Source organism: Anastrepha obliqua, chromosome 5 (genome assembly GCF_027943255.1).
Source record: "Anastrepha obliqua isolate idAnaObli1 chromosome 5, idAnaObli1_1.0, whole genome shotgun sequence".
NCBI classification, from domain to species: Eukaryota; Metazoa; Arthropoda; class Insecta; order Diptera; family Tephritidae; genus Anastrepha; species Anastrepha obliqua.
Window position 1 is genome coordinate 128,779,686 of NC_072896.1, and position 22,875 is coordinate 128,802,560.

Here is a 22,875-nt window from a genome sequence, read left to right on the forward strand (position 1 = left end):
GGTGTCCATGATACTAGGTTAAGGGCTTGTTGTAGCAGCATAAATTTCGCCGTGCATATCCGAGGAATGCTGCTGAAGTGACAGTCCTGGCCGACTGTCGTGGGAACGAGGTTAAGGGTTCTTTAAGTTTAGCTCACACTACTTATTGTTTAATTAGATAAAGTTTTTGGAAAATATCAAAAATGCTTAAATAAGGGATTGTGGTGCGAGGAACTCATTTCTGAGATTTGTTTTTTATTGCCTCTACGCTAGATAAGCCAATATTCAAATTAGAGGTTTTTTCAATAAAAAAAAGATTTGTCGTAATGTTAAATTTATATTAGTCGTATTACGAATACAATTTTTAAACACCGCAGTCAATACTTAAAAAAAAATTCATTTGTTCACAGTTTTTTGTTTATTTTTTAATACTTTTATTTCGAATTCGACCCTTTTGCTTTTTATTTCGATTATAAAATATTCACCATCATCGTAATATGAAGAAGATAACAACTTTTATTAACATTATCAACTGGAACCATTATCCTCCAAGAAATATCTGCTATTAATGCATCTAATTACTTTTCTTTGTATCGTGCATCCAGATGTATTATTTCTCGTTGAAATTACTCACCTTGTTCATCGATTCAGTTGATAACACTGCCGACATTTCATAAATCAGTTTCAAGTAAAAAATTTTCGCTGAATTCAGAAAAAAATTCCTTGAAAATGTCCACTCAATACGGATTTTGGTTGTCAGTTTGGTGTCAGTTGTGTTAGTATTAGAAAGTTTATTAAAAAAAACCATTTCCACTTGATTGGCAAAGTTATAGAAACTGCAAAAAAAGTTAAAACGTGAAGAAATTCAGAAAATAATAACTTGAATAAAAGTGTTTAAGCGAACCGGTCTATGTGTTTATTTTCGTCTAAACACATCTGCAGTAATCAATCGGCATATCCTTTCATTTATTGCCCAAAATCATTTTAACATAGGAGTTTGCAAAGTTATGACAAAATTAGATTGTTTAACATTATCCTAACATACATTTGTACAGTGAAAGCTGTTGCCTTGCCAATAGCATAAAAATTACCCCAGAGCCCAATAAATCTGTGCTAAGATTGGTGCGCCATGCTATGTTCCTAGGAAGTATCAATTGACCCTCTCATTGTCATTGTTTTATCAATAGTTCGTTTTAAATTCTTCAAACGGAACTTCTGAGGAAGAAAACTGCAACCTAACTCATGTTGGTTTTTATTATTTATTGATATTTTTATTTATATTTACTGAATTCGGTAAAATTCATCATACGTCGTTAACTCACGCGAGATCCAACTTTTTATTTTCAAATTTCGGTATTGGTTGTTAAACTTTGAAAACAGGTTGCGCTAATCGCAATAAGCAAAACCAGAAATCTGTTTAACTTGTTTGTATTTTTCCTGGAGGGTACGCATTTATATCCATTATCATATCTGCTGAATAAATATGCATACATATGCAGGTACATATGTATATATATATGTTTATGTAGATATGAAAAATAAATCAGGCGAAACGACTAGATTTCTAAAACTTTGCGATAATTTACCACAAACACAGACGTACGATACTAGTTTTATCGTATAATTTATGTATGCATGTGTGCTGTTGAAGTTACGCTTTATACCACAAGAAATCCGACGTATGATTGTAACTTCTTTACATAACCTAATGCTTTTTTCGAACGCTTTGTACTTGATTGGCGGTACATCGCAACTGCGAGCTCACACGGAAGAAGCTTGCAAATTAATTTAAATTATTTGCATGCCCTTTTTCCAGTTTTGTATCGAATTAAAAGAAAATTCCTCCCTCATTTTAAAGTCAGCCGTTTGTTGTTTTCCATAAACATCTATACGATTTGTTTTCTCGAGTATAAAAGTTCGTCTAAATACATAGTGATGCGAAAGCCTTAAAAAAATTCATTGAAAAATTTTATTACATGTGATTTATAACTTGTGGAAGGGTTAAATATTTTTTGTTCTTTGTTCTTTTTTTGTTTGGCTGAGCTCTTCCTATTTGTGGCGTGCATCTTGATGCTGTTCCACAAATGCAGGGACTTAAAGTTTTAAGCTGACCCTGAGGAGTAGATGTATTTTATGAGGAGGTTTTCATGGCAGAAATACACTCGGAGGGTTGCTTGTCGTGCGCGACCGCTATTGGAAAAAACTTTTTCTATCATTATGGTTTTTCATGCACGTAGATTCGCACCTATGCACTTCCGAATGGTAGTCACGCACAAATCTAATCGGCCACGGCGGATATTCCGGATATTCCGTGGGATTTTAAAAATCACTAAATTTAAATATGTATAAACTAGATGTAGATATAGGCAAAAAAAAAGAAAAAAGTGGCGGGGTAGCAGTATTGGAATTGTAGTGACAGTCAAACTGCACTGAAAGCCCTTGCTAACCCACGCTGCTTTTCGAAGTTAGTCGGCGATTGTAAGAAAACTGAACAGTGTTACAAAACACAACAAAGTTAGTCTTATTTGGGTGCCTGGACATTGGGGTATTACAGGGAACAAGTTAGCTGATAAACTTGCTAATGAAGGCTCTGCAAGTATGCCGCTAGGCCCTGAACCCTTTCTAGGTCAATTCTGCATCGATTCAATTATGGATTGACGATTTTATGAGTTCGGCCCATATAGGACGTTGCTCTCGGTTGAATTCGTGCAGAGTAGCCAACCGCTTTATGAAAGAACCAAACAGGAAAATAGCGACCTTTCTCCTAAAACTCAGCAGAAAGAACCTGAGAGAACCGGTGAGTGTAATCACTGGGCACAACGCCTGTGGTCAGCATATGGCTGCAATGGGAGTCGTCGACAGCTCCATATTAGGCATATCTTGTTTTGAGGATGACGACACTGCAGAGATTTTCTCTGTAGCTGTCCGGCGTTTTCCAGAATCAGACTTAGGATATTGGGTTGCGATATACTGAGTATGGATAAAGTTCATACTCTTCCTCTTCCGGATGTCTTAAAATTCATCAATGAATCCAAGAGATTTGTGGAAGAGTGACCTCAAACTAATTTTTCCGTCTTACCACCCACATTTTATCTTTCCTATCTCTCTATTCTTTCTACTCAAATCTATCCGGGTGTAGTATTATGGTCTCCTGACTGACTGCTCGGACTTGTCCAACTCCCACAAATCTAATTTAATCGAATAGGCTAAAAGGCTTTCAGCTTTAGGCGTTGGCTTTCATTTATTTTTGGTTTCATCAATAGTAATGCTTCGGTTACTCACCCACATAACGGTCTGCACTTGCTTTCCCTAGTGACAAAAATATCATGAAATTCGTACGCATATGTAGAAGTTTGTCGCGAAGATGTTTAAAAAGCTTCTCGTTAGCTTCCGCAAAAGCAATTAATTTTTCATCTTCTATGTCCTTATTTTTAATATATGTACAGTGGACATCAAATTTTTTGCTTACTTTTCCTCGATGCACTTGACTGCAGTTTGAGTGGTTAAATTGTTAATTAAATTTATTATTCCGTTTGGCATGTTTCTAATGCTCGTATTTCAAGTGGTTGTTGGAAGCACGATACAGTGTAAGACGAATTTAAAGATTTCAAGCATAGTTACTTTTATATTTGTGCCATTAAATATTGTTAAAATGTAAGTATTATTAATTTGATGCATTAAAAATAATTTTCTTTCAATAATTTTGTTATAATTAATTGTATTTATGAATTTTTTAATCTTCTAGCATGGGTAAGGGATGCGACGTTTCTCCCACGAAAAAATCTGAAATAAGAACTCTTCTCCAACACACCACTCACTTCCAAAGGAAGATAGCAGACATTTCTGGTGTTTCTAAATCAGTAGTTAATAGAATACAAATAAATTTGCACAAAAACTTGCCTCTATCGCCTAAGAGAAAAGGCAACAGCGGAAGAAAACGAAAGACGACGCCACGTTCAAACAGAAAAATTCGAGACATATATTTGGAAAATCGAAAAAAGCGCTAGTTTGTTAACCCAGCAAGTTCAAAGGCTGGCATATCCGTTTTCAAAAGAACTGTGCAGCGAAGATTCCGAGAGAAAGGCTTGACAGGGCATCGTCCAGAAACCTCGCCTGACTGAAGCCAAGATGAGGAAGCGACTAGCCTGGGCTCAGGAACACCACCAAATGACTGTTGAGGATTGGAATAAGGTTTGTTTGCCTACTAACAATTGATAAACATTAAAAAAAAATGAAATAAGACCAATATAAAGAAGTGCTTCAAAAACGGATTGCTGTCGGCGCTGAGGGAATGGTTCCAGGATGGTGAAGACTTCATGTTTACGCACGATTCGGGGCCGTGTCATAAAGCCAGAAGAGTTACTAAGGTCTTGAAATACTATAACATTCCAGTCTTGCCTTGGCGGGGCAATTCTCCGGATATGAACCCCATAGAAAATCTTTGGGAGATCACCAAAGCAGAGATTGCCAAAGAAATGATAAGAACCAAGGTAAGACTGGTAGAAAAGCTGATAGAGGTTTGGTATCACAACCGTAAAATAAAAGAAAGTGTCAAACAATGCATAGAAAGTATGCCCAGGCGCTTAGAAGCCCTTATTGAGGCTAAGGAAAATGTTACAAAATACTGACTCGTAAGAAGAAACATTTCTCCCAACACATACAATTTTTTTTTACAATACGGTGTTTAACGGTGTTTTTGAGTATTTTTTATTATATGTATATTTTGTAAGATGTTGTTCTAATCATATTAAACGTAATTTAATTAAAAATAAATTTTTTTGCGACTGCTCCTAATAATTTGGCATAAGCTTTTAAGCGTTTTGCGCACAGTCACCTTTTCGAGTATTAAATATAGTATCTTGATGTAAACGATCGAAGCTGTTATCAAACAAATACAAATCATATATTTCGTTTTCTATATTATTCTAAACTTGATAGTTATATTGCATTATTTTAAGAATAATGGCTGTATTTTTGTTAATTTAAAAAATTTACGTCTGAGTCACCTGACACAGTTTTATGTAAAAAAAAAATCACTTCGCCGCATATTTTACCAGATACGCCTACCTAAGGCGAATCTACTAAAGGTGAAAGCAGCAGACTAGCTATTTGTTTTTTTTTTCTTTCTTCTTGTATATTAGGATGTCAACACAAAATGAAATGAAATTTTACACTACTCTACTTTCTTTTGTCGTGACATTCTAATGTATAAACACTTCTCTACTTTCTAGTGCGTGGCACCACCTAGATTCGATTTGCGTATACATACCTACAAAAACATTCTGCGGCCAGTCCCACATATTTGATCGTGTCAGCAGACAAATTCAGCTGTGCTGCGTTTTTGACTGACGAACATGTTCGTCAATATGGGTTGGTGTAGCCACCCTGTAGTTCGACCGGTGGCAAGATACCCACTTCGCCTTGCATTTTCTTACGGCCTTGCTACCTTGCCCATTATCAAATGCTAAAAGCACACGATCTACGAAAAAACTCAACGCAGCTTCCGCGTATATTACTCGTAAATCTATATACAGGGTGGCTGATGAAAGTTATTTAAGTTATCTGTTCCATTTTTGTTTTAATTTGCAGATTGATCTTTAAAATTTATTAAAATGGATAACTGGGACACGCAAACAAGAATTTGGATAGTCCGCCGCTATCACGCACTGGAGTCCGTAGTTTTGGTACAGAGAGAGTACACGCGGATGTTTGGCGGCGATCCCCCGAGCAGATGGACCATAATGAGACTGGTGAATAATTTTGCTGAGCAAGGAACAGTCGCAAGAAGGCCTTATCATCGAAACCCACCAGTTCGGACGGAGGAAACGATCGCTGCTGTAGCTGCAGCTATACAAAGCAATCCAAGGGTTTCAACAAGAAGCTTATCTGCTCAACTTGGTGTCAGCCGACAGTCTTTGCAAACAATAATGCACAAAGATTTAGACTTATTTCCCTACAAAATTCAAATTGTTAACAAACTGAATGCAGCAGACTTGCCGATTCGCTTGGAATTTTGCCAGAAGATCCTGCAAATGGTGGAAGAAGACCAAAACATGTTAAACTGCCTTTTCACGTCTGATGAGGCCCATTTCGATTTAAACGGCAATGTGAACAAACAAAATTGTCGAATATGGAGTACTTCTAACCCACAGATACTCCACGAGACGGAATTGCATCCTCTTCGCGTGACAGTGTGGTGTGCGGTTTCTTCACGCTGTATTGTCGGGCCTTATTTTTTTGAAGAAAATGGTCACACCGTTACGGTTACTGGAGACCGTTATTTGAAAATGCTGAAAGAATTTTTCTATCCAGAACTACGCCGAAAGAGAATTCCTTTCAACTCTGTGTAGTTTCAACAAGATGGGCCAACGTCTCACATAGCCCAGACTGTTATGACAGAGTTGCGACGAAAATTTCCCAATAAACTGATTTCAAGAAACTCCGAATTTCGTTGGCCCCCCAGGTCGCCTGACCTTACTGCACCTGACTTTTTCTTGTGGGGTTTATGTAAACAAGAAGTTTATAAAACAAAACCAACAAATTTGGATGAACTAAAACAATCCATTCGGGCAACAATTGCGGCTATTCCTGTCGCAACTCTCAAAGCAGCAATGAACAACTTTTTACTAAGATGCCGCACTTGTGTCAACGAGCATGGGGGGCATTTAAATTCAATTATTTTTAAAACTAGTTAAGCTACATTTAATAAAATTTAATGACCTTCAACTTGAAAAAAAAAATAAATGAATTCCATACACTAAAAAAAAAGTTATTTGAGTTTCTTAATGTAGCAAAATTCATCAGCCACCCTGTATATAAAAATTCAGCCGTTTTTCGCGTTGTGATGAGCTTTACGGAGAATGGCTCAACCGATTTTAACCAAACTTTGCTACATTGAAGAGACACATGTGGAGAAGGTTTGTAATTATGTTTGGTTAAAATCTCCTTTACTTCTTCGTCAACACACAGTATACACGAGGCAGCGTTCTTTTTACGCGTGTGGTTGTTATTGTAAACGGTTGCATGGAGCGTACATTTTACTCACATATGTACAAGTTAACGCAGCAGTATTTATGCCTAAATTTTCATTCCATTACATATGTACATTTTAATGGAATGCAAACATACATACATATACATATATTCATACAGCAGTGGCTGCATGCCTGCATTCGCATAGAATAGAAACATACAAATTAGCAGGCACAGCTGTAGCTGACCGCCTGCAATAATTAATCGTAACACAATGCTGCTGTGACTAACTTAACACTTTGCTTAAATACTTCTTCTTTACACCCACACTTCGGGATAACCGAAGCAAAACCATTAGCTCAACGAACCTGAACAGGTCGTCGCTAAAAAAGTACTTAAGCAAGGCCGTTTTCTTAGAAGATTACCACAGGTTATCAGTAATAGTGCATAGTGAAAGTAAGTGTTAAAACTAACAAGAAAGTGTTTTATTTGGTCAAGTGTTCAAGTGAAGCAGTTTCCACGCATCAACCAAAGAGATAAAAAAAGTGCGTCAGAAATATTTAAGAGAAGAGATTGTTTTCACATTTTCAAACGATATTTTCAAGAGAAATTTACAAAATATAATATATATTAATTTTGCAAATTATTGATAACAAGTGAAACAGTGAATAAATGGTGTGAAAAATACACACAACAGAAATCGGCAAAAATAATTAATATTTTAGAAGTTTTTACTTAAGATATTTAAGAAAAGAGATTGTTTTCACACTTTCCGTAGATATTTTCAAGAAAAATTTCAAAAATAAATATTATTTTTGCAGATCATTTCCCATTTCTGTTCTGTGTAATTTTCATTTCAGCGGGTGCTCACAGTTCAATTATATTTTTAAAAGATGGCGCTAACAGTGTGTTAATTTGAATTCTAGTTTAAAAACAAGAAAAGTAGCAATCAAGAGCTCAGAGTGACATAAAGAAGACCACTTTGATTCGGTAAAAGAAATGCCAAGAGGTAGAAGGCATGCTAAAATCGGACGTAATACACGTCACAATAGAAATGTGCAAAATCACAGACAAAATGAAAGTGAGGAAAATCAGGCTGATAGATTAAGTCAACAAAGAGATCGTCTAGGTCACGTTCTCAAAATCGGCCAATAAATATCAATTCTGTAAATTTGAATGGTGCAGCATTTCAATATAATCCACAACTTGATTATTCATCTCACAAATACGTTGTCATTGGAAGTATAGATAAAACTTGCGGATTTTGTCAAGCATTGAAATTCAAAACTGAAACACCAGACATGTGTTGCGCTGCAGGAAAAGTTCGTTTACCAGACATACAATATCCGCCCGAACCATTAGCTACATTATTATCGGGAACATCACCCGATTCCAAACATTTTCTTGAAAAAATTTCCACATATAATTCATGTTTTCAAATGACATCTTTTGTTGCTGGAAAAATTATAACCGATAACATCATGCCAACGTTCAAGGTAATACATAAACTTCAACGTTCAACAACATTCGCTGACACATCTAATGAATCATTAGATTTTATGGACACAAATTATGGCTTTTTTCAGATTCAAGGGTAAGCATATTACTTAATAGGTTCATTACTACCACTACCCGATCAAGAGTCAAAATTTTTGCAAATTTATTTCATTAATGACAACGATGATGAACTTGAAGCACGGTGTGCATTTTCCCGAAATATAAACAGAGTCATTATGAGAGAGTTACAAGATTTATTACACACACACAATGTTTTGGTGCAAAGTTTTAAAACAACAATCAAAAGATTGTCATCTGATAATCATAAAATTAAAATTGATGCAAATAAAACGCCTGCCGGCGAACATCGTGGAAGATACAATCAACCAACTTCAAGCAACGAGGTTGCAATTGTTATATCTGGAGATGAATTTCAACCAAGATATATTGTTTTGCAAAGAAGAAATGACACACTGCAACGTGTTAATGAAGTGCATCGAAAATATGATGCATTACAATATCCTCTTATGTTCTGTCGTGGTGAAGATGGTTATTCGATTGATATAAAACAAATAAATCCAGCAAATGGTCAAGAAACAAATAAAACTGAATGAATTATTATGCATACATAATCATGATAAGAGAAAATCAAGAGAATGACATTTTAAAATGTCGTAAATTATTTCATCAGTATATTGTTGACATGTATGCGAAAATAGAAACAGAACGATTGAATTACATTAGATTTAACCAAAGAAAATTACGCTGTGACGAATACATATATTTACGAGATGCAATTAACAACGATACCAACGATAATAACATTGCTCAAACGATAATATTATTTCATCGTATACAGGCAGTCCAAGGCATATGCATGAATACGCCCAAGATGCAATGTGTTATGTCAGAAATTATGGTCGACCCGACTTATTCATAACTTTCACATGCAATCCGAAATGGGATGATATTAAGAATCATTTATATACTGGGCAATCAGCTACTGATAGGCATGACATTACTGCAAGAGTGTTTAGACGAAAGCTACAGTCTCTAATGGATTTCATTGTAAAACATAAAGTTTACGGAGATGTACAATGTTTCATGTATTCTGTGGAATGGCAAAAAAGAGGCTTGCCTCATGCGCATTTTTTGATTTGGTTAAAACAAAAACTAACCACAGATAAAATTGATCATATTATATGTGCTGAAATTCCAGATATAAATGAAGATCCAGAATTACGTACTACTGTAACCGAAAACATGATTCATGGACCGTGTGGTACGTTATATCAAAATTCTCCATGTATGGGTGATGGTAAATGTTCAAAAAACTACCCAAGGCAATTAATTGCTGAAACAATGACTGGAAATGATGGATATCCATTGTACCGTAGAAGATCACCAGAAGATAATGGAAAAACAGTCACTGTGAAAATAAATAATCAAGATGTGGAGATCGATAACCGTTGGATAGTTTCGTATTCCAAATTATTATCGAAAACATTTAACGCACATATAAATGTTGAATATTGTAACTCCGTAAAATCCATCAAATACATATGCAAATATATCAATAAAGGAAGTGACGTGGCCGTATTTGGAGTTGTAAATCGAAATGATGAAATTACTAATTACCAAATGGGAAGATACATTAGTAGCAACGAAGCAGTTTGGAGAATATTATCATTTCCGATTCATGATCGCCATCCAGCTGTTATTCATTTGTCAGTCCATTTAGAAAATGAACAAAGTGTTTATTTCACTGAAAATACTGCTCAACAAATGGCCGAACGACCACCAGCAACAACAGTAACTGCATTTTTCAACTTATGTGAAACATATTCATTTGCAAGAACATTGCTTTATTCAAATGTTCCTAAATATTATACTTGGAATGCATCATCAAGGTCCTGGGTACGAAGGTAACGAGGAATACCTGTAGATGGATATCCAGGAGTTCATTTGGGTGATGCAATCGGACGACTTTACACTGCACATAGGGGTATTTAGTTAATCTAGCTGGCCAAAAACATTTGTTTGGGGTTTTGAGTTGCTAAGGATGGGAATAATACAAGCGTAATGTGAACGGTATAAATAATGTATTTTCTTTAAACTTCCATAAAAAAAAGGAAAAAAAAAACATGTTTACAATTTTACTAATTATTCAATCAATCAATACATAAATTAATCTCATCGTGACTTTCGGATTGAAGTGTGTCTGCTGGGTTTGGTGATGCAGATACAAGCATATCCAATGTTTCAGGAAGAAAAGAAGACTTCTTATTTTTCTGTATTACCCTTGAGGCACTAAAATAGGGATCTGAGCTTAAAAGAAGCCTATTGAAAATGTCTCTGTTACAGGACTCTCTAGAAAATTTTCTTGAGTAATCCTGTCTGTATGACCTAAAATGCTTATTGCGCGCTTCTGCTGCTTCTTCAGATAGTTGCCCTATGGGTAACAATGCATTTTTTATTATGTCTGATCCGTGCACAAGTACTTTGTGAAGTGTGGGTGTCATTGGGTGCCACGGGTAAAGTTGCACGTATAAGCAAGCAGTTTCTTCTGCATATTTTTCATATTTTTCTAAATTTATATCGTATCCGCTCGAAATCGTTTCCAAAATCACTTTTAATCTATATATTAACTCGTAATCTATTCCTGTAATATCTGAGGATAGTTTTGGATCTTCAAAAAATCTCCTGCTGGTGTTGCCGTCATTTGTGTTTCCGAAGTTTGCTTTCGGCATGTCAACCAATAAGCCAGTTTCATTGCGAAACCTGGTCTGTATTTCGACTTTCTTATTCAACTCCATTTCTTTTTCTTCCGCTGATTTTCTCTGCCGGTACTTCTTCACGGGCAATTTATACGATAGATGTAGAATGCTTTCAAAAAATCGTATTCTCGCATGTAAAATGGAAAGACCGAATTCAGTAGCATCCTTTGAAATTCTCCTTTTGTCTTGTAAATTGTTGAATTCTTTGGAAACTTTCCCACAAATGTAGCAACGACTTGTGGATGTTGTGCCAGTAGCTGCATTGCATACCTTTCCATCGACCATTGTCATTACAAATTGGGAATACACTAAAAACTTTTCTCCGTCAATATCCACCTCAGTCGCAACCAAATTACCAATGGAATTTTTAACATAATTGATCTCTTCGTCTGTAATATCAGTTGTCTCTTTTACGAAGCGAAATCTTATTGGACGACAAAATCGGGCAGATGAAGGTGTTGGATTTCCCCATAACACCTTTTGTTTGTCCGTGCCGCAAATAAATCGCACAGGTACAAAGCAGCTTTGAAAAATATTTGCATCAGAGTCAATCTCATCGTCTAGTTTTTGTTTGTATTGGGCTTGTTGGGATCCGTCGCAGCCCCATTTACATAACAATTTCAAAGTGTTCCGCTCTTGTTTGTTTATTCTCAATAAGACTTCTTCTAAGAATTCTGATAAACGCTTGACAGTAATATCAATTAATGGTTGCAGTTGGGTTTCCGCGCAGGTACTCGTTACCGTGGTCGTTTCTGGAGGAGGATAACATTTCTTTTTGGCTTCTTGAATTAAGCTATAACAGGGAAAAAACTTCTTGTCGTTGCACGAGTCGGGGAGCTTGTTATATCTTGGAGTACGCGGGAAGCATCACGTTTTCCAGATTTTCTTAATTCAACTTGTGCTGCGTGAATTAAAACACCATCTTCTACAATGGAGCGAATATCTTCGGTTTTCCTCCTTTTGCTCCTTTCGCTAGATTCACCAAATGATTTGCGAGGGCGACCTTGACGATTTGTAGTTGTGACTGGAATTTCGAAAGTACCTTCCAGCCAAAGATGGTTGTTTTTTAAGAAAACCTCTTCTTTTTTGTGCGCTTTAATCCACCTTTGCTTCAGTTCTGATTTAAGATGCGCAAAATTGTGTTTCAGTTTATTTAACTGACTTTCAGAAAGGTCGTCTTGAGTGAAAAGATGGTCTCTTAAAAAACCCAACTTTTCTTCAAAATTACGTAAATTTTCATTCTTCATCTTATCGAAGAGTGATTTACGAGTCACTATTCTCACTCCAGAGGTACCCGCTGAACCTAAAATAAATTTTAAACATAAATTAATATTTCAATAATTTTGACTTTACAAGATAAATGTTCTCGGCATTAGTGTATCCGCGCTATTCCGCGGCTAATTCAATTATCATTTGATACTTAAGAATGTATATTTTTAACATGAATGTCGAAAAAAGCCGGATCTACCCCGATACATCTTTGAAGATAAAATTCTTTAAAAAAATCAACTAATTTTAGACATTATTTCTCGATAACTAAAAATATATTAAACAGAATCAAATTCTATTATTTAAATTACATTTGGATTGCTACATAACTGAAGTATTCGAATCCATTGCTTTTTTTAACCAGGTTAACACAGGAAACTGCAGTTTAGCTCACAATGGTAACGTTTTCTAAAAATCGCCGATAACTGACACAAGCTGCCTGTTCGATGATCAAGTACCGACTAAGGTTGGCAGGTAACGCGTAACGGGATAGGGGTGGGGACGGCGGCCTATTGTTCGTTGGAATGTCCCCTGCCTCAGATAGTCGAATGTCGTATCATTTCTTTAAGTTTGTTATATTGACTTTTGGCCGCGTAGATAATGAAAATACTCCTATGTGCACTGTGCATCCAAGTAAAGCGGAATGTTTCTATTTACGTTTACTCTTAGTTGATATTCCCGGCCCAAGATCATTCGAAAGTTTGAAACGAGTTAATGGTCATCTTTGTTGTACTTATCAGCAAACATGCAAAGAATTGAATTTGCTTGAAAATGATAATCAGTGGGATGCATATGCAACAAGTTCTCCACACCAAATAAGAACACTATTTGCCATCATTATTGCTACATGTTTCCCAGCAAACCCAAAAGAATTGTGGAGTACTTACCAAGAATACATGACAAAAGATATCCCACATCAAGTACATCGCATTACTGCAAATCCAAATTTGAATTATACAGATGAATTATATAATGAGGCATTAATTAAAATCGAAGACTTTTGCCTGATGATTGCAAATAAAACTCTGAGTGAGTTAGGTATGATCGCACCAAATCGTCCGATGCATGATGCATACAATGCAGAATTAAGACGTGAAAAAGAATATGATCGAAATGATCTGAACACATTTGTAACAACAAACCTACCAAAATTAAACACCGAACAAAGGCAGGCATATGACACAATTATAGACGATGTTGCAAATGAAAGAGGGGGAATATTCTTCTTAGATGCACCAGGTGGGACTGGAAAAACGTTTTTGTTGTCGTTAATTTTGGTCACCATTCGATCACAGAGTAATATTGCATTGGCTTTGGCATCATCTGGAATAGCGGCAACTTTATTGGACGGCGGTCGCACTGCACATTCTGCATTAAAGTTACCATTAAATATGCAAGTAAATGAAGAACCAACTTGCAACATTTCTAAAAATTTTGGAATGGGAAAGGTTTTACAAACATGTAAAATTATTGTATGGGATGAATGTACGATGGCTCATAAAAAATCACTGGAAGCCTTAATAGAACACTTTTTTCGAAATAACACAAACATATTTGGTGGTGCACTAATTCTATTGGCCGGTGATTTTCGACAAACTTTGCCTGTTATTCCCAAATCAACAGCAGCTGATGAATTGAGAGCGTGCCTTAAATCTTCTAATCTGTGGAGATATGTTCAAAAACTCACATTAACTACTAATGTTCGTGTGCAGTTACAGAATGATTCAACAGCTGCTGAATTTTCCGAACATTTGTTGCAAATTAGAAATGGACGAAAGCCAATTGATAAGAATGGAGGCATGATCACACTTCCAACTAATTTTTGTACCGTAACAGAATCAAGAGTACAATTAGTACAAAATGTATTCCCAAATATTGCACAAAACTATCGAAATCAAGATTGGCTAAGCGAGAGAGCTATATCAGCCAAAAATGTCGATGTCAATGAAATCAATGCCAGTATTTTGACTCAAATTCCAGATGAAATTGTCACCTATAAATCATCATGATTCAATCACTAATCCCGACGATGTAGTGAATTATCCAATTGAATTTTTGAATTCACTTAATTTGCCTGGCTTGCCACCACATCGTTTGCAATTGAAAGTCGGCGCAGTGATCATTATGTTGCGAAATATCAATCAGCCAAAACTATGCAATGGGACCACTCTGTCCTCACTGCAACTCCATCGATTACTCAACCCTACATACTCTTGACTACTGCCAAAAATGGGAGGAATGTAGAAATGCGATGTTTCCTAACTGCAAGTCCACTGATTTATTAAGAAACACAGATATTAATAGTATTACCTTAATTTGTAAATTCATTTCACAAACTAGATTAAGTATATAGATCATTAAGCTCTGAACAAGCCATACAATCCATAACAGCTATCCCTAACACTCACCCCAAAAACTATCCTTCCCCTCCACCATAGTTCCTCCTCCCTTAACTTTAACCTCACCCAAAAAAACAAATTAGTATGTTAGTATGTATGTATAGTATATAGCTACTTAAGTTTATATTATCATAAGCCGAAGGCCCTGACAGCCAGCGCTTAGTACTTACGTGTGACAGTTATTTATAATTGTTACTCTTGTAAAATAAATAAATATCGAAATCAAGATTGACTAAGCGAGAGAGCTATATTAGCTGCCAAAAATGTCGATGCCAATGAAATCAATGCCAGTATTTTGACTCAAATTCCAGGTGAAGTTGTCACCTATAAATCAATTGATTCAATCACTAATCCCGACGATGTAGTGAATTATCCAATTGAATTTTTGAATTCACTTAATTTGCCTGGCTTGCCCCACATCGTTTGCAATTGAAAGTCGGCGCAGTGATCATTATGTTGCGAAATATCAATCAGCCGAAACTATGCAATGGGACAAGATTAGCAGTGAAACGGACAATGAACAATGTAATTGAAGCAACAATTTTGAAAGGCAAATTTAAAGGTGAAGATGTTTTGATTCCGCGCATTCCAATGATTTCAACAGATTTGCCTTTTGATTTTAAGCGACTTCAATTTCCCATTCGCTTTGCTTTTGCTATTACAATCAATAAGTCTCAAGGTCAAACACTTCAATTACATATGTGGAATTGACCTAACTTATCCATGCTTTGGACATGGGCAACTGTATATAGGATGTTCTCGAGTAGGGAAACCATCGTTACTTTATATTTATACACCGCATGAAAATAAAACCAAAAATTTTGTGTATCAGAAGGCTTTAGAATAAGTTGTTAGTTTACAACAGTGCTGTCCATCCCATACATCAATTGATGACACGTATTCTTACTCTCCATCGTTCAGTCGTTAGCAAACCAGCAACGAATAAACACCACGTTTGTCCGCGACGCTTAATGTATGCAATACAATGCCCTGTGAGAACTTTTTTATGCTAGAAAATGCCTTTGGCGACTTGCAATGCCTTTTATGTTACAAGTCGTTCAAAGGAAGCTATAGATGTAATATCAAAAGGCATTTCGATTCCTCCCACAAAAATTTTCTACTCCAATCCAATATTTATTTATTTTGGTTTAAATTTCCCACTGGGCTGCTCCCATTCTCTCGTTCTCACTTATACACTCACATTTTTCATTTTGGACAGCACTGGTTTACAATCATTAGAGTAAGTCACTAAAATAAATAAAACATTGTTATTAGAATAAGTCACAAAATAATGGCCGAGCATGAATTAAATGATGAAACAAGAAAAAAACAAAGAACACTTTTCATTTATATAATATTTTTCTTTCACCCAGCGAAGCGGGTGAGGGTGCGCTAATTTTACGTATATGTATTTATGTATTACATATATATGTATACATACAATTTACAATATAAATGAGCAAAAAATTTCAAAATTAAGATTTAATCACAAAAGTAATGAAGACATAAAACAATTATAAAGAAATACATAAAATATTGCATTTTTGAATAGAACATTAAAAGCGGGTAACAAAATGAGGTGCTAAAAACGTAGTAAAAGTGTACGACCCGAGTTGTCACGAATAACAAACACGAACTTTTAGGGATTTTTTTATTTGAATCCATTTATCGCAATCTGTTTTCTAACAATCAGCAATATTTTTACTTAAAATTTATTAAGTCTGTATGGAAAGCACCCAGTGGTGCAACCATTTCTAAAATGTTTGCTTATTAGCATAATAAGTCCGTTGTTGACTTCCTTTTCAGTCTGTTAAATGAGATGGGATTAAGAGTTATTTCTGTGATTAAAGGGTTTATGTGTGATTGAAGTCTTTTATTATGAGATGTGACAAGCTTTTTTATTTCTTCAGCTATTGGGAGAAATTTGAGGTCACGATGTATTTGGGCATTTGTGATGTAATATGGCGCGTTTATAATCATTCTCAGCGTTTTTGACTGGAATTATTGGAGTATTTCGATGTTAGAGTTAGCTGCAGTGCCCCAAAGTAGTATGCCAAAGGTCCATATTGGTTTTAAGATAATTGAGAAGAGTAAGAGCTTATTTTTGAGAGAAACATGAAAATTTCGGTTAATCAACCAGTATAGGTTTCGGAGTTTAATTCCAAGTGCTTTGCGTTTGGTGAAAATATGCATGTGTTTTGCTTATAGTCACCTCCAGCTAGAAATCTATGGCCAAGAGTTTTAAAGAATTTTTTGTAGTCCCCCGCTTTAATAGTATACAGATGAGATAGTGATGAGACCGTGTAAATTCTCGACAACTATGCTTGTCGCTTGCATAGCTTTCGTGGAATATGAGTTAATGCCGTAGTGTTTAATTCCGTTTTTTTGACGTGATAACGTCTTATAATTCGATTTAACAGGCTGCACGCACGAAAAAATGTGTCGTTACCTTGCTCATATGTCGTTACCTTGCTCATTAGTGTTACCTTGCTCATATGTCGTTACCTTGCTCATTGCCGTTACCTTGCTCATTGCATTGAATGAACTGCAAGCGAAAGCGCGGAACGAACGACAAAGCAAACTAACGGCAACGTTCGACATCTTGCTCTCTCCTACTTAAGTGAGCGTATATATGTATGTATATGCGCATATGTACATATATAAATTCACGTATTTGTATTTGCATATGCCTTCTTATTGATTATTATTAATTTGATTCACTTGAAGAATATAAAATAAAACCAAGTTTGTTAATATGTAATACCTGTTATTTTAATGTTATTATTATTAATTTTTTTATTATATATGAAGGAAAAAATGTATGGTATAACAATATTTACCATATACCTTATAAGATATGTTGTCTATACTAATATTATAAAGAGGAAAACTTTGTTTGTTTGTAATGAATAGGCTCAAAAACTACTGGACCGATTTTAAAAATTCTTTCACCATTCGAAAGCTACATCATCCACGAGTAACATGGATTATATTTTATTTTGGAAATAGGGCTCGAGATATAGGTCAAAACGTGGACCCGGGTAACCTTCGGATGTGTATATACAATATGGGTATCAAATGGAAGCTGTTGGTGAGTGCTTTAGTCCAGAGTATTTTTCATGCCGCTCCGTGACTAGGGTCTCGAGATAGAGACCAAAACGTGGACCCTAGAATGTGTTTGTACAATATGGATATCAAATTGAAGCTGTTGGTGAATGCTTTAGTACAGAGTGTTTTTCATGCCGCTCCATGACTGGGGTCTCGAGATATAGGTCAAAACGTGGACCCGGGTACCCTTTGGTTGTGTATGTACAATATGGGTATCAAATGAAAGCTGTTGATAAGTGCTTTAATACGGGGTAATTTTCATACCTATTGATGACTAGGGTCTGGAAATATATGCCAAAACGTGGACCCGCCGTGTCTTTGCACCGAATTAAACCAAACTTACACACATTGTTAAGGAGGTATTGAAGATGGTTTCCGTATAGTTTGGATACCTATTGGTAGATAGGGTCTCGAGATATAGGTCAAAACGTGGACCCGGGTAACCTTCGGATGTGTATGGGTATCAAATGGAAGCTGTTGGTGAATGCTTTAGTTCAGAGTATTTCCATCCGCTCCGTGACTAGGGTCTCGAGGTAGAGACCAAAACGTGGACCCTAGAATGTGTTTGTGCAATATGGATATCAAATGAAAGCTGTTGATAAGTGCTTTAATACGGGGTAATTTTCATACCTATTGATGACTAGGGTCTCGAAATATATGCCAAAACGTGGACCCGCCGTGTCTTTGAACCGAATTAAACCAAACTTACACACATTGTTAAGTAGGTATTGAAGATGATTTCCGTATAGTTTGAATACCTATTGGTAGATAGGGTCTCGAGATATAGGTCAAAACGTGGACCCGGGTAACCTTCGGACGTGTATGTACAATATGGGTATCAAATGAAAGCTGTTGGTGAATGCTTTATGATATGTTATGTTATGTTATGTTATGTTATGTTCTGTTCTGTTATGTTCTGTTATGTTATGTTATGTTATGTTATGTTATGTTATGTTATGTTATGTTATGTTATGTTATGTTATGTTATGTTGTGTTGTGTTGTGTTGTGTTATGTTAAAGTATATTATGTTATGTTAATGTTAACTCATTCTCTATATCCATACAAAATATCTATCAAACAAATAAAATTAAAATTTTCTTTTGAAAAATGCAACCATTTAATCATTATTTTCTTATGACGTTATCACGTTAAACTATCGTCAGTAAACCGACTTTACAGACAACCTCTTTTTTTATTAAAATAGCGGAGCCAGCATGTGCTTTTTTTATCGGTGTGCATTGTGTGATAAAGCTTTGGTATTCGAAAATAAATAGTTTTTATCGGATAAATGAGTTTCAGATATAAGAAGAATATCTATGCCATGGGATTTGAGTAACATTTTTATTTCCAATATGTGTTTTGAGAGTCCATTTGCATTCCATTATTCATGGGTTTGAAGGGTTGAATTTTTGAGTCGTGAGAGTTACGAGCATAGTCGTCATTGATGAGACCTTTTGCAAGACTTGCTTGAGGAGCGCGATCATTTCTCGCATTTCACTTGAGGACTCTGATGTTATTTCTTTGGGCTGAGAGACTGAGGGGGCATTTGTATTTTCTGCAATATTTTTAACAACTTGTGAACAGGTAGGTGAGTTTGAGTTGTGATTGGATGGTTGAGTGGCAGGAATGAATCTGGATGAGTCCCCTGGTTGGACGACAGAAGCGGATATTTCACTATTTCTTCCTGGTGGCGAATATTTCAGTTTTTTTTTTTTTAATTTTTATATACGATGCAGCTTTTGTAATTGGCAGGGTACAAAGCGCACTTAACGGTGTCACTTTTCGTCTTACGTGAACAGTTTACAGACAAATGAGCTCCAGCTCATTTTATACAGACTGGTTTTTTGTGGCAATAAGATTTAGAGTGGCCATATTGCTGGCAGTTAGCACATTGACGGATATCACGTCTTGCATGTGGGGGCTCAAATGTAATTTTTTTATTTAGGAGATTGTTGACGCCGTAAATATCTTTAGTATTTTGACTTTGTTTTAATTCAATGATGAACATTGAGAGAGGTAATTTAGTGGCTTTGTGTTTCATATTATATATATTTATTGCTTTGTGACCGAGATTTGCAAGTTCAAGCGATATGTCTTCTGTGCTTACGGAGTGATGCATATTTTTTAAAACAACTGTAAAGTTCCGTTTCTGTTTAGGCTTGTATGTTTAAAATTCTGTTTGTTTTTCTTCTAAGAAAGTAACTATAGTTTTGTAGGTGTCGAGGTTGAGCGGTTGTATTTCAACCAGCTCGTTATTTATGAGTTGTAGGGCATATGAGGCTGGAGCTTTTTCTGTTAAAGCCCCATTTTTTCATGGGGTTTGGGGTTTTCATCTTCCTCCTTGATTTCTAAGGGAGAAAATATATTCTTTGTTGGTTCCGAGCTGCCTAGCTAATACTGGTCAAGTTTGGCATGTTTTTGTTTATTTTAAGCTTACCTGGGCTATCACGGGGTCGTTTTTTTATTTCTACGGATTGCCAATTACTACCTGTGAAATTGTTGGGTGAAAGCTGTACGGGAGCCTCCTGTTGTTGATAAAGTATGTATATGCAATTGCTGCTGTATCTGTTGCTTTATACTGAGATTTGGGAGGCATTTCGTGATCGACGAATTTGGTGTTGATGTGGTTCTATTTGTTGGGACATTTGCGTTTTTTCCCTTAGTAGGGTAGTGTATTGTTGAGTTTGTTGCTGTAATTGTTGTTGTGGTTGTTTTTGTTGTATGAGACCGCCTCCTTTGGGCGGGGAGTGACCAAATGGCATGTTTCTTTTGCTGGTTGAGTTGATCTCACAGGTGACTTTACTTTTTTGTTGTTGTTTTTTGTAGCACTATTCACTACTCACAATTTGAGCGCCGATTTTTTATTAAAGCAATAGTTGCTTTGTTAGCCACAGAATTGGCTTGTTTTTATGCACTTCCGATAGAGAAAATTTCCTTCTATCGGATTAGCACTGATTTTTAAAATATTTACACAATAATCACTATATTTTGTATTATACAAAAATGAGTCACATTTGTCGAGTTGTTCAGTGTTGCCAACCATTTGCTCTTCGCAATAAATTTAGCGCTTTTTTATACCCAAAATACGAAAATTGTTAAGTTTCGTGTTTGTTTCTTTTCTTTAATTCAAAGTTACCGAAACTTTTTTTTTTTTTTTTTTTTTTCCATTTTTCTTTATTTATTGAATCTTTCTTTTATAAGAAACTAACAATAAGTTTACAAATCTTATATACTAGAGTAATATGTTTCCTTGCCAGTGCTAAGAAACGAAGTATTTGCTCAAATGAACATATATTTACATATATGATTAAATCGGTTGTGAATCTCCAATTCTTCATAGTTGGGAGCTGAAAAGGACGGGTTTCCAGTCTCCGATTCTTCGTAGCTGGGAGCCGGAAAGGCCTAGTTTCCAGTCTCCCTTAGAGCTTTCGTTGTCTCTCATGTCGATTGTGAAAATGATGTTGTTTTTTTGTTTTTGTTTCGAATGTGATAAATGTGGTTGGAGGAAGTTGTGGACGGACTCTCGCGTGAGATGAGATCATTAAGATACTGCAGACTTGAAGATGTCTCTTTTTTCAATCTTGTGTGGCCTTCATCTAAAAGTAGTTGGGAGCTGAAAAGGACGGGTTTCCAGTCTCCGATTCTTCGTAGCTGGGAGCCGGAAAGGCCTAGTTTCCAGTCTCCCTTAGAGCTTCCGTTGTCTCTCATGTCGATTGTGAAAATGATGTTGTTTTTTTGTTTTTGTTTCGAATGTGATAGATGTGGTTGGAGGAAGTTGTGGACGGACTCTCGCGTGAGATGAGATCATTAAGATACTGCAGACTTGAGGATGTCTCTTTTTTTCAATCTTGTGTGACCTTCATCTAAAAGTAGTTGGGAGCTGAAAAGGACGGGTTTCCAGTCTCCGATTCTTCGTAGCTGGGAGCCGGAAAGGCCTAGTTTCCAGTCTCCCTTAGAGCTTCCGTTGTCTCTCATGTCGATTGTGAAAATGATGTTGTTTTTTTGTTTTTGTTTCGAATGTGATAGATGTGGTTGGAGGAAGTTGTGGACGGACTCTCGCGTGAGATGAGATCATTAAGATACTGCAGACTTGAAGATGTCTCTTTTTTTCAATCTTGTGTGACCTTCATCTAAAAGTAGATTTCGCGCTAGTTTATTGGGATGGTCTTCTAGCTTTTGTAGGTATTTTTTGCTCAACCGTACTATTTCATCGGCTACACGAGGTATGCAAATATCTCTGTGAATGTTAACGTTCTTTATATACCATGGCGCTCCCGTGATTATCCGCAAGGCTTTAGATTGCACTCTCTGAAGTTTTTCGATATTTGAGGGCGTAGCCGTTCCCCACATTTCTATACCATATGTCCATATTGGTTTTAGCATGGCTTTATATAGTAGCACTTTGTACTCTAGAGGTAATGCTGATTTCGAATTAAGCATCCAATATAGGCTTTTCATTTTAAGCTTGATATTCGACACTTTCTTTTCAATATGATTCCGCCATGTGAGTCTTCTATATAAGTGAATTCCAAGATATTTTATTTCGTTTTGCTGTGGTATATTCTGACCATTTATTGTAACTGCAGGGCAAGTTTCTTTTCTTAGAGTAAAAGTAATATGCACGCACTTGGTTTCATTAACCTTTATTCTCCAGTTTTTAAGCCATACTTCTGTTTCAAGTATATGCCTTTGTAATATAGACGTTGCTACTTTTGGGTCTGTGTGAGTGCAAAGTATTGCAGTATCATCGGCAAATGTTGATGTCATTGTTTGGCTCGTCGTTGGCATATCAGATGTGTATAATACATATAAAATAGGGCCCAGAACGCTGCCTTGTGGAACTCCAGCGTCTATTCTACAATGCCGAGAGAAA

At 36.0% G+C, this 22,875-nt stretch overlaps 1 protein-coding gene across 2 annotated transcripts in view; it reads left to right on the top strand.

Annotated features, from left to right (window-relative positions):
• The window catches only part of LOC129247016 (dnaJ homolog subfamily C member 7), a 51,253-nt gene that overhangs the window by 19,220 nt on the left and 9,158 nt on the right, over positions 1–22,875 (top strand). The window lies entirely within an intron of this gene.